At 31.2% G+C, this 13270-nt stretch overlaps 1 long non-coding RNA gene and 1 pseudogene across 1 annotated transcript; both read left to right on the top strand.

The window, feature by feature from the left end:
• The first annotated feature begins 603 nt into the window (after positions 1 to 603).
• On the top strand, positions 604 to 5525 carry LOC147908149 (uncharacterized; annotated as a pseudogene).
• Positions 5526 to 9962: 4437 nt separating this feature from the next.
• LOC105144319 (uncharacterized) lies at positions 9963 to 13236 on the top strand. The gene is made up of 3 exons (XR_845893.2): positions 9963 to 10079; positions 10572 to 11197; positions 11591 to 13236. It is a non-coding gene; the product is annotated as an uncharacterized LOC105144319 (long non-coding RNA).
• Positions 13237 to 13270: the final 34 nt, after the last annotated feature.

The following is a 13270-nucleotide window of genomic DNA, read 5'->3' as shown; positions in this document are numbered from 1 at the left end:
ACAGGAAACAATTGAAAGAGGAATGCGGATTATTTTACACTGTTATCAAATTATTTGCTATTAAAAAGCGTAAAGTTTTTAATAGCATTAAATTAAGCCGTGAAATTATAAATAAGTGAATAACGCGCGATACTCATCTTTTTAATTAATTTTAGATGGAACTTATGTCATCTAATTTGATGCAATTAAGATACTTAATACAGAGAGTTTATTGTTACAATAATTTTACATTATTTTTTTCCAACATTTTCTTTTTGTCCTTTTTTTATTCTCCAACAATTTATTTCCAATTTACTTATACAAATATTGAATATTATCGCGAGATGAGTTCGTTTGCTTCGCTTTTACTTGTAACAGTTGTAACATACGCTTATATTATTTTGTTTAGAATATTAATAAATCTATAAATGGGCATTATGCGTATCTAATATATATATAAATCTCTACTCTTTGTATTCTTTACTCGATATTTCCGCCCCCTTTTTCGGCGAATCGCTCCATTTTACTTCAACACGATCTATTCAAATGACGTTGGTTGATGTTGGCCGCAGTTCTGAGCGTACCTCTTCTAACAGCTCACATTTCTAGTCAAAGGTTGTAGGTATGTTCGACGAGGACATCAGATATGAAGAAGGAGAAGAAGGTCCTCGAAACATGCGTGTACGCACGATCAGCGAAGACCGAAGTAAAGAGAAACCGAATCTAAAGATTATTTCGGGATTGGCGGAGATAAACCGGGCCAACATCGTACGTGTATGCGAAAGAGAAGAAAAGAGAGAGAGAGAGGAAAGATTGAGAGAGAGAGAGAGAGAGAGAGAGAGAGAGAGAGAGAGAGAGAAACCGGGCACAAACTAAGTAAGTGAGCCTCGACTTGTCTTGCCTTGCCTCGAAAACGTGAACGGAGCCTTGAGATTGTTGAGTCATCATCGTTGTTGCGATCATGAATTTGGCATTACACAAGCATAAACGTAATGACAACGAGCGACGTCCAGATCTCGAAGCTCTGGATAATCCTACCCTCGTCATATCGTCTATCTGAATCATACTTTGGCGACTTCCCATAGACGAATCTGACCCTCGAAACGCTTAGGCAGATCGAGTGTTCCGTCTTTGCTTCTTTCTTCCAAGGACCTCAGAAGCCAAACTCTAGTCTTTTCCTCTGCTTTTTTTTTAACATTGAAAAAAATTAAACTTTCTAAAATCCTTATTTTTATTCTATTTGAAATAAAACTTTATACGCTTTTGCATATTTCATATGAAGATATCATATAAGATATAAGTAAGCAATAATTATTAAATAAAGAGATTAAGTAAAGAGATTAAATGTGGTACATTGAATCATATTCAAATAATTCGTCGTTAATTTGGAACGTCTTGGTGTTTTATTTATTGCATCGTTTAGCTCTTGGATCGCTTTCAATCGCGGGTAGAGGATATTATTAAAAGCTTCTGTAATATATGAATGTTCGAAGAAATAAAACAAAAAGAAAACAGATCAGATATTTTATATATAAAAAAATGTTTATCGCTCAATTTTTGAATTAATCGGAATAAATTAAGATTGAAACAAACGAGATCTCGGGATTTAAACGATTGATACTCTCAACGTTCCAGTTAAGCGAGTCACCCGTATACGCGCACTAGTTTACTCGCTTCGTATATTTCCGCTATATTCGCGTTTGATGATCTTAGCTCGCTCGCACGCGAATACCTCGCTCACCAATAAAGGAGAGCGCCCGAGAGTTTACGACGCAGCTCAATTCAATAAACGTGAGGTGAAACGACTCGAGAAAATATTTGAAACTATTACACAGCTCGTATTTACACGAAAAGTTGTAAAAGCAAAATTCGACGTCCAGACCACAAAGATCAACGATTCTCAGTTCTTTCTTCTCTTCAATTCCTTGATTCAATCAAAAGCGATGCAAAATGGTCGATCCTTCATTAACAGATGTAGATTATAAATGAAGACGCAGGACTTTTTTTAAGGGGGAGATAGTCTTGCCACGTAAGGAAAAATGTTCAAATATTTCCTTCCTTGGTGATCCTACAATCTCTGCAGTGTCGAGATGACTTTTTTTTCGTCTTATTCATTTTTAATTTACATCTTTTAGTTAAAAGCTTCCTCACCACGACAAGGTAAGTGTATGTCGAAAAAGATATTTGGTTTCTTTGGGTTTTTTATTTTTTTATTCTTTTTTGTATTTTTATATTTTAAAATTTTAATCCTACCAACACGCGTTTTTATTCAACGCGTCTCTCAATCAGGGGGGAGGGGGACAAATGCCATCCCTTACTGGATTGGTAAAATGAAAATAATAGAAACTCCACACATTCTATTCTATTTTCTTTGCAATATTCAAAGAACTTTTTGTTACAAATATTTCAAAAAATTATGAGAGTTAATTATAAAGTTTGAAAAATCTTGTCGCGCATGGCGACAACAACAATTGTTTCAACGAACACTATAATTTCTGAATGGAAATAATTAACAATCATATAATGTGTAATTGATATATGTTTCCATATGTGCAGTCCATTACTCAAAAACCAAAATGTTTTTAATGTCTTCGTAACAATGCTGCAAGATTTGTAAAATCTTACACCGTAATATGTATTATATATTACAATTCCTAATATCTACAATGTTACAACGATATTACAGCGCAATCTGCAATATTGCAACGTTTTTGCAATATTACTGCAAGTTTCTATACTATATGGGATGGTTGTCATCTCATGTTCGATGATTTTATGAATAATTAACCGTGCGAGCTAGTAATTGTGCATATGTGAGTATTCATAAAGTACAACGTATTATCTAACATTTGTCGCGATTACGTTTCAAAAGGAGATGCGAAAAACAATGATAGTATGTACTAAAATGTTTAATCTCTTTTAAAATTGCTCAAGATTCGCATGTCATATATGTTTCAATGTACAGAGAACTAATACTAACCAATTCTAAAAGATAATATAATTAATTACTCATTTTAGTTAGTAAAAATGCTATTATTCAGTACCTTTAACACTTCAAATAAGTATTATAATTAATTACTATCTTTCAACACATTGATTAATATTAGATTTCTGTAAGAAGATTTTGAGAACAAGTTTATTACACGTGTAATGAAGCTTTCTAAGACACGGAAATATTTCAAATAGATGAAGTCCTAAGGTATGGTGCTGCCCAAGTCAAAACTGACTTTTCCAAATGTCTTTTTGACCGCGATTTCTACAAGGAAGCTCACTCGGCATCCTGTAAAAGTGTAAGACCAAGAATACTGTTGCTTGACCAGCAGTAGCATCTCGCAGACTTCGCTCTGTCCAATCATGCCAAGCGTACGCTCGGCGGCCCGAGATAGATTCGCTTGAGAATGCGCGCTATCACTATCGCTAGGCGCAGTTAAAATCGGCGTTCTCTTTTCGCTCTCACGAGACGTCGTTCATCACCGGAGCATTGGCGCCGCGAGATACTCTCCGCGATTAGAAACAAGAATCATCAACGACTTCTGCACTTGTAATTTGGGATTCTGTAATTTTTAGCGACAGTATCAATATCGTTACATTATCGTTACGTAAATATTATGTATAGTAAAAAAGAACACCAATAAATAATGTAATGCTTGACATTGTCGTCACAGATCCAAGGCTGCTTCAATCGCCGATAGTATCTCGTAGAGATTCACAAGTAAGAGATTGAACACCATATGTTTGATCTGCTATATTTTTAGGATCTGCTTAAGATAGAATGAGATATTTACGCATTTTATTCTATCTCTCTCATGCATCTATCTATCTCATTTTATCTTAAGATCCTAAAAATATGGCGGACCAACGAAAAGTTACTTAAACGATATCCAATCTCTTACTTGAAGATTTCTAATATTTCTGTCGTGGACAGGAACATGATATTTCGCCGATTTCGCTTCAGATAGCATCGAATTTCTATATTGATGATATCCCTGTGTAACTTGCGTCAGAAACAATCATCGACGTCGATGCGACGACGTCTCCGAGCGAGAAATAGCCGGCCGACGGGACTGCCGCGTGCCATTATGCAAATAGCGATCAAAAGTAAAGTCATCAGTGTAAAAAAATAACTTTAAAGAAGGAATTTTATTGTCGTGGTAACAATCACATGTTTGCTACGAAAACTTCACTGCTGTATTACCAATTATCTCCAGCGATATCCATTCGCAAAACAGAGGAATTTTGTCAAATAAATCTGTTCACACAAACAAGAGTTTGTCGCTGTAATTACTTTATTCTTGGCAAATATCCCTGACTTAACAACGGAATGAAAACTCGGTCGTACTGCGGAATTATTTACGGATTTAACGAAAAAAAATCAGATCTGTATTCTCAGATCTGTTTTCTACAACCGGCGAAACTACGATCGCACGAAGTATACATACTTGCGCTGGCGAATCCTTTTCTGCCTGTATGAAAATCGAAGAGAAATGCGATCGGTCGAGGATTTACACTGCATCAAGTGCAAGTTTACCGGAATCGCGGTACACCGGTTCCTCCGCTTTTCCGTCGTCTCTTCAGGACGCATCTGACCGGAAATTAAGTTGGCCGCGAAAGGAAGACTCGGTATCGCCAATTGGTGTTATTAATCGATCGTCGCGACGGTGAACGTCAACGCGTTTCCTTCTTCGACGCCGAGGGAGACTCATCTTTTGGCATCCGTCGCTTACGTCTCGCCGCGACAATAATTACGAGTTATGTTGTGTAATTTGTGGTATATTTGTTAATTCAGCCAGCGCTGCGATCTAATTCGGGCAAAGATATTTGGATGAGATCCGCAAAATTTCGGTAATTAATCTCGCTGACGAATGACGGTTCAATGAATTTTGTTGGCATTCGGAACAGCGTGGCAATCAAATAAGTCATGTCGTTGGATTACATTGTATTGTACGTTGCATATGGATGAAATTCTTGCCGTTCGTTAAACCACCGTTGACTCGATATCGTCGAAAAGATATATCTTGAAGCTTCCAACATCTAGCCAGATTAATTTTAGCTAAAGTAAATTAATCGATTCTATCTGCAATAATTAAACAGCTTAGAATCTGACTTGAGGAAATACTATTAACGTATTATTAATTGTCGTAAATTGTTATATGTTATTAATGCTTAATTGATATTTTCAAATTAGCAGTTTTTATTCATGTATCATATTTATTTCTTTAAGAATTTTCCTCTTGCATGTTTTCAAGCGTCTAATCAAGTCTTTCGATCTTTCTCCGCAGAAACATATTCGCGTTTCAATCGTCCCAAGTACGAATCTACAAATAATTTGCAAATATTATTTATTTTCTTCAAGAATCTTATTTTCAAATCATCGAATTTTTTATCATATATATATATTGATATGTATTTTTATTGTATCTGATCTTTAATTTCTTTCGCGCGAAGTCATAATGCGCAGCATATGGCGAATTTCGAGACTAGCTTTAAAGCTTGAAGAAGAAGAAGAAGAAGAAGAACAAGAAGAAGAAGAACAAGAAGAAGAAGAGAAGAAGAAGAAGAAGAGGAAGAAAAGTTACGTAAGGGAGAATAAGTCTGTACGGCTGAGTTCTTCATTCCAGATCCTATACAACATGATCCTCTTCATCGTCGCTTCTCCTCGTCGCACCTTCGTCGCGCACCATGCGCTGCCATGCCACCTTAGTCCTCCATTCCCGTGCCGCCTCCTCGTCTCCTCGCCGCCATGACTTGCTTACTTCTGGGGCTAACAGCAGCTATTTTCGTTTCCCAGCGACAATATAGCAGCCACGCTTTAGACGGCTCTTGCTGAGCTGAGTTTTAGGCCACCTCTACCCGGCTCTCTTTTCTTCGGCTGTTTCTGCTTCTTATATTTATGGAATTCCTTACCTTTTCTGAAATTATTTCCTCGCCCAATAATCGCTTTCTCTGAATGTTACGTCGATGGCGAAGTACATAATGCCGCCGCCTAAAGTAATCAAATAACATATATCGTGTGATTGTACACTGTGTTTCGTGCACTATGCGTGACACGCGGTAACTTTGGGTATGAATCTAACACACAGAAATAATGCGAAAAGATTATGCAAACGTTTGCTCTTTATCTGATCTAGTTACAGGCGACTCGTAATTCAATAATTCTCGTAAGTCGCGTTGGCATAAGTGGAAAGCGTTGAAGCAAAAACAGAAATGGGAGCATCTTCAAAGTGTCGTTTACCTAGTTTCTGTTCTTGGTATCTCCGCGTTCCTGAAACTTATTCTTAAACATATATCACGGAAAGAATAGTTTCGCAGAAATATCTAAAAATTTAATTAGATACAGATTTGAAAATAAATTTTGTCGGACTGTCAATTATGTAAAACGTTCGAACTAATTGCTAGAATGTCAAAATTTTTGCAGCATTGCTCATCGTGTTTGAGTTTCCTACATAATTATTTTGATGATGCAATAAAATTATTTTCAGATCTACATCTTATATACATTTTTAGATAACTTAGCAAAATTGTTCCTTCCATGCACTCAAATATATCTAAATCAATTTCGATAAGGAATAAAGGAATATATTAATCCAATAAAATAAATTCCGTGAATGATATTTCGATAAGTTTTACGTTCAGCTTGATGAATTTTAGTGGAACTTTCGCTGGCGGTATTTTTATTTCCGCCGTGTATTTTTTTTTTTTACTACTATTTTCATTCAAGCTTTTTTACAATTTGTTTTTGTAGCACAAACTTACAAGGCATGGCGATATTCTTCGCGTTTCATCACAAGATCATAGTTATCAAAGAGGATTAGGACGCAAAGATCAGAGACTTAAATTTATTTTCAAAAAATATTACGTACAAAATACTAAGGAAATCTCTAATACACGTAACATACAATGAAAGAAAAAAATCGATTGCTGCAACCAATTGCTATGACAATCTTTTTTTTTAATATATACTGTAATATTTTCGTATATTTTTGTATACAATATTTTTCGAGAATAAGTCCATGAATGTTTGATTCATTTTCTCGTTCAATATTGCGATATCGCAATCACAATGTGATGCGTTTAACCCCAAAATATCTATAGCGATGGACGGTTCAGTTAATAAAATAATAATCGGGACAGTTCTTCCTCCCTCTTGCCGATGTCGTTTAAATTTCGCAACTGAATAGAACTGGGTGATCGTAGTGATGTGAGCATCACTTTATTTGTGTACGTTTCGTGTTTCCGCGACGCTTATATTTACGTATATCGCATTAATACACATTCATCCTGGACCGACTAGGCACGAGTAAGCGAATGACGTCAAGTAATACAGTCATCGTCGAGAGATGCAGTCATCGTCGAGAGATGCAATTTCTACGACCCCTTTTTTCCCTTACCTTTTCGCAAGATGCGCAACTTCTTCATTCTCCTCCGCTTTCGCGTTATGACAAAGTGCAAGGATTTAAATATATTTTACAATGTGTTCTTTGTTTCCTGTTACTTTTCGCTATTTTTACATCTTGTCTTTTTGCCTCTAATCTCATTTTTCATTTCCCGTCGCTCAAAATAAAAGGTAACGAACTTCAGAAGAAACACGTAGCATGAAATATAATTGTCAATAAAACTGACACAAAGAGGAAAAAAAATAAGAGGCAAAATGCAAAAAATAGGAAATAAAGAACACATTGTAAAATAAGTTTCATAGTCTTTTCTTCTTCTCGAAGTCGAGGCGCCGACGTGTCATGTCGTTCCGCGGTCATCAAAGACCGGGTGTACTCGTACTTGCCAGTGCACACTTTGACGCATGTTACTCCAAGTTGTTTCGCGAGATCTCGTTATGTAAAAAAAAAACATGGATCTTTTAATGTCAGTGGAAAGTTAATATTGCTACAAATTCTTTTATATTGCAGTCAACTGTTTCAACTCGTTGCTTCGAAATATTTTAGATCTGTTTTTTCAGTCCTGTTTTATTTATTTATTTTTTTTTTTAACAAAAACATATTCGAGAAATAAGTATTTATCATTAATTTATTTATTCATGATTAAAACCAATTATTTACAATTCCTTTATCGTGCAAAGAAACTAACTCGGTTAATTAAAAAAAAAATAATATTCAGAAATGTATATTCAGTTCGAGACTATTATTTTTTTGGTATTGCAAAGGTTAATTTTTACGCATGAAAAATATATTTAAAAAAACAAACATTAATTTCACACTATTTTAAACGTTAATTATTATACATTAAATATTATATAATTTTATAATTAGTTTAGTTTAAATAATAGTTTTATACAAGCATCAATATTGCAATTAATTGTTGTTTTAATATTTTATAAATAAAAACAAACAGAAAGACAAAGGGCTACGAGCCTAAAACAATTATCATAAAATAACAAAATTATTTTGAACAGTTAAAAAATAAAATAACTTGTCTCATTTTGTCTCTTAGCATCTTAGAGAGATGATCACATTCAATCTCATCGCGCATTGCCTAATAGATAACATATCATTTTGACACACAAAAAAAGAAACATGTTCGTTCTTATTCTGCATACACAATCCGGAGGAATACATTGTTGTCCATTACAACTTTCGTATAACTTTCATTTTATTTTGCAGCGAAATTTATATTTGATACCGCGATCAAGAGCGAATTTTAATTTTTATATATCTTATCCATGTAATATTTTCATTGTTATTTTTACGTTACATTGAAAATGATCCAACAGGGATCGAAACGTTTGTGTTGTTTACTTGTTAACGGTCAAATTAAATTTCATATTTTAAATTCATGACATGTTTTATTTTATTTTTTAACTGTTCAAAATAATTTTATTATTTTATGATAATCGCTTTAGGCCCTTTGTCTTTCTGTTTATTTTAATTTATTGAGCCTTATTACTTTTATAGTTTTTATAAATAATTTTTTTTTTATTTAACTACATGTTTTTTAGTTATGTTTTTTACATAACTACATTATCTTAGAATTCTATATGTTTCTCAAAATATCCCAAGAGAGATCGCTAGTGTACAGATGAGATTTCATACTTCACACTCAATATGTATAGAAAATATATTATCTAGATAAAAAAGCAGACTCTCAAATTTACAGATTTATTTATGAATAGCATCGCTTAAATAAATTATTAGTTAATTAATAATAATTGTAAACATATTTATTTATATATAATTATTGAGATAACTAAATGGAAAACATATACAATTGAAATAATTTGAACAACAATATCAAGAGTGTACATGACACTTAAGAGTCAAATATAACGAAAAATGTTTTAAAACATAAAAATTCAAACGAGAAGTATATTTAATAAATATTCTATAATTAATTAAAAGTTTTATATATATATATATATATATATATATATAAAATAAATAATTTGAATATATATATCTATCTATATATTTTATAATTCTGAATATAAATAAATTTTACTTTTTATAATAAAATGTATATTTGTGCATACATATATACATATATAATAATCAATAATATAATTATCAATATGATTACATATGTCCACAACATAATATATCAACATACAATTAATATCTTTCGATTATTGAAATATTTCTTTTATATAAAGTAAAATTTAATAAAAAGTTTGCACATAATATACTTCATTATTAGATGAGTCGTTACATGAAAGGCCCGATATAAGTCTATCCTAATTGCGACTTGTAAATATCGTCTCCAAAATATTATTTATATTTTATGAAAAAAATAAACACTTGGATCATATTACATCTATAATAACAAGAAAAGTCAAAAGTATCCTTTAAAGTTTTACATTAATCGCAAGTCGATTCCTAGCTTATTGCGACAGCCAATCTGTGATGGAACATTGACAGCCAATGGAACATCAATTTTAAAATTGGTACTCCAGATTGGCTATTGCAACACGCTTGTGTTCAATTTGCGACTAATGTAGAACCAGCTTTACATACAAATTTAAATGATGAGCATGTCCTGATGTGAAGGAATTTATAAGTGAAAGGAGAATAATATTGGACGGACGTACCTGGAAGTAAATTAATATAATACATACAACATGTTGATGAACGTTACCTTGATCCCGTTCATACTCGGTAAGCTAAAAAAATAACTGTTCGCATTTAACTATATTCAATACTATATTTATCAATTTGTGCATAAAATCTCTTAAAAAATATAACCATTATGTTCTCTATTTCTATTATAGTAATATATTATGTATAAATTAAACAGATATATAACAAATGTAAAACTAAAGAAATTAAAATATTATGAAATCCAAATATCGCAATCACTTATAATTCGATTTTTCTGAAGATTTTACCTTTCTATATGTATTTTGATGATTATGTACCTGCATGGTAAACATATCTTTTTTTAGTACATTTTTAGATGTTTCAACTAATCTACGCACGGTGCTTAATATATATTTTATAAAAGAAATTAAGATTTTACTGCTAATCTAATAGTGTGGATAGCATGTAATCATAAATTTTAGAAAATAAATTTCAAAGATTAATTTCTGCAATAATAAATAACAACAGTTTGATACTATATGTAATTAAACTTTTTGTTTCACTATTTAGGGATTTTCGTAAACATCTCATAATATTCGTATTTTGATCCGGAATATCTGTATATGTTGAACCAAACCAAGACAGAATACGGAGAAATTATCAATTCTACGGAATTAACTTCTACAATAATATGTCAACCCTTGGCAAATGAAGAGCTTCGCTGTTATTTGAATGACGTCATGATCATAACTTCAAACTATACTAATTTTAATGATAGAATCACGACGAGTAATCTAATCGAAGTTGGACACTGATTCGATATGAAATTCGGTGATCGTGGTGTAATGTCTGTGAACACAGAACTCGGCTGGGGAGATGGTCAATAAGAATCTTATTATATATGATGTTAATCAATTCAGCATTTGGGTATTGATACATCAGTTCAAACCTTACTATTGGGGTTCCACTGAGACAGAAAGTACACCGATAGGCTTTTGCACAATTACATACAAGATGAATATGAAATATTGGAAGGAAGACGCAAAACAGGAAACAGGCTCGAATTTTCAAATTAAATTGTTTAAGAATTTTTCTAATCAAAAGGATATAGCGTTAAAAGATTTACATATTGTGAAGAATAGGAAAGACTGCAATTATTCAAGACATTTAATGATTATTTAAATGGCGGAAAAGTGGTGTGTACACATATATATTTTTCTTTACATACTTTATATTTTTTAGATCCTATTGTTTTTACTAGATATCTACTGCACATTAATTCCTGCACGTTAATTTTAATGATTTTCTATAAATTTAATTCCTTAACTGCTTCAACAATTTCATTAATTCTTTAACTGTGAAATTTATATAACATAAATTAGGACTCAGAATCTTGTACTTATAAAAAAATATAACATATACTGCAATAGCAAAATAATATATATATTATGTAATATAAATTTGTTTATTATGTCCAAATGATTTAACAATTTCTTTATCGGAAAATTAATATGTTGACATATTTACGTTAATTAACCATTTTGACTTCTCTATTTGAATTTAATTTTTTTTAATAATAAACCTTGCAGACTAAATATGTTCATACAATAGAAGTGATCGATAACAAATTAAGAATGTTCACCACACTGGATGGACAACGACCACTTAATCCACAAAATTCATCAAAGATCGTTTCATCAAACCTCTACATTTACTCAAATAACGCAACTAAATCTGATTAATGTTAGACCTAAAAAAAACAATAACATTTATTGATGCTCCATCCGAAGAGTTTGAAAACTAAATCATATTTCGAAAGCATACGTTTTATGTGATGTCTATGAATTCTTTTTTTAATTATTTGTATATCAAATCTTTTTGTATTTCTAAAATTTATTATTACTAGGCAGTTGAAATTGGAAACTTTATAAAGATATTCTTAAATAAACACTTGGTGAAAATATAATTTCCTTTATGTTGTCTCCATAACAGATTGTAATATTTTTTGCGACATTTAATATAAGTAAATTCTGACTTGTTATAACATTGCATAATTAAGAATGCAAAGTTTATTGAAGATGATGTAACTTGTCTTATAACATCTAGCATTAATTATAATAAATTCTACTAAATAATAATTCTACTAAATAGTAATTCTACTAAATAATAATTCTATTAATTAGTAATATTAATAATTATATTAGGTGTTGGAATTAATTCGTAGCGTTTTACAAGTGATGGGAAGTACTTTCATTAATGTATTTTTTAATGCTCATGTGAAATAAATAACATTCTTTCATTAAAAAACGCTACGAATTAATTCCAACACCTAATAATAACAGAAAGATTATTGTAATAAATTTATACATGTAATAAATTTATTATATTTATATTACTTTATTAAAAAAAAGTTTTATAAAATCTATTATTTGTTAAGGAATAAAGTGATGAGCCCGAACTCTAACGAGATCACAATTTTCCGATAAAATGCGACATATTAACATATTGTTTTACATCTTTTATTACACCAATATCTTACGCACAAATGTACATAAATTTTTGTAGAACAATAGCGTTTTAATTAGACGTTTTAGTCTAATTCTAAAAACTCCACGTTATTTAATCATGTAAACTATTAGTCTGTGCACTACAATTTCGTCAGTACAGATTGTAAAGCTTTTATATCAAGCAAATGTTGTTACGATATTATCAATTTTGAGGCTATATTGAAGTAAAAAATAATTTAAAAAATCTCAATTTAAGCAATTTTTCTCGTTCTCAATATAAACTCCACCTCACGGACGTATTAATGCATATTCTTTAATCCTGGAAAAGGATTTCCAAATCCGTAAAAGTGGAAAATGCATTTGTTACACAAAGATTATTGCGTTTAGATTATAATACAACTATAAGATCTTTTTAACATGATTGAACTAAATGTGTCAATTATATAATTATGTAATTAATAATAATTACACGATTTTTTTACAAATTTATACGTAATATACGTATTATATACGTAATTAAATAATCAAAATACATCATATAATTAAAGAAATATAAAGATATATCTTTACTATAAATTTAAATAAATTCTATTTTTTATAATATGATATCTTTGTCTGCATTATATTATACGTTAGATATTTTAATGACATTAACATGTAAAATCTAGTGTTAAAAAATATTTCTTTTTATATAAAATTTAATAGAAATCCAATATATAGAAATTTACACATATAATGTCAGAAACGCGCTGATAGGAAAGC

Source organism: Acromyrmex echinatior, chromosome 11 (assembly GCF_024713525.1).
Source record: "Acromyrmex echinatior isolate Ae372 chromosome 11, ASM2471352v2, whole genome shotgun sequence".
Lineage (NCBI taxonomy): Eukaryota > Metazoa > Arthropoda > Insecta > Hymenoptera > Formicidae > Acromyrmex > Acromyrmex echinatior.
This window is presented reverse-complemented; position numbering and strand designations above follow the sequence as displayed.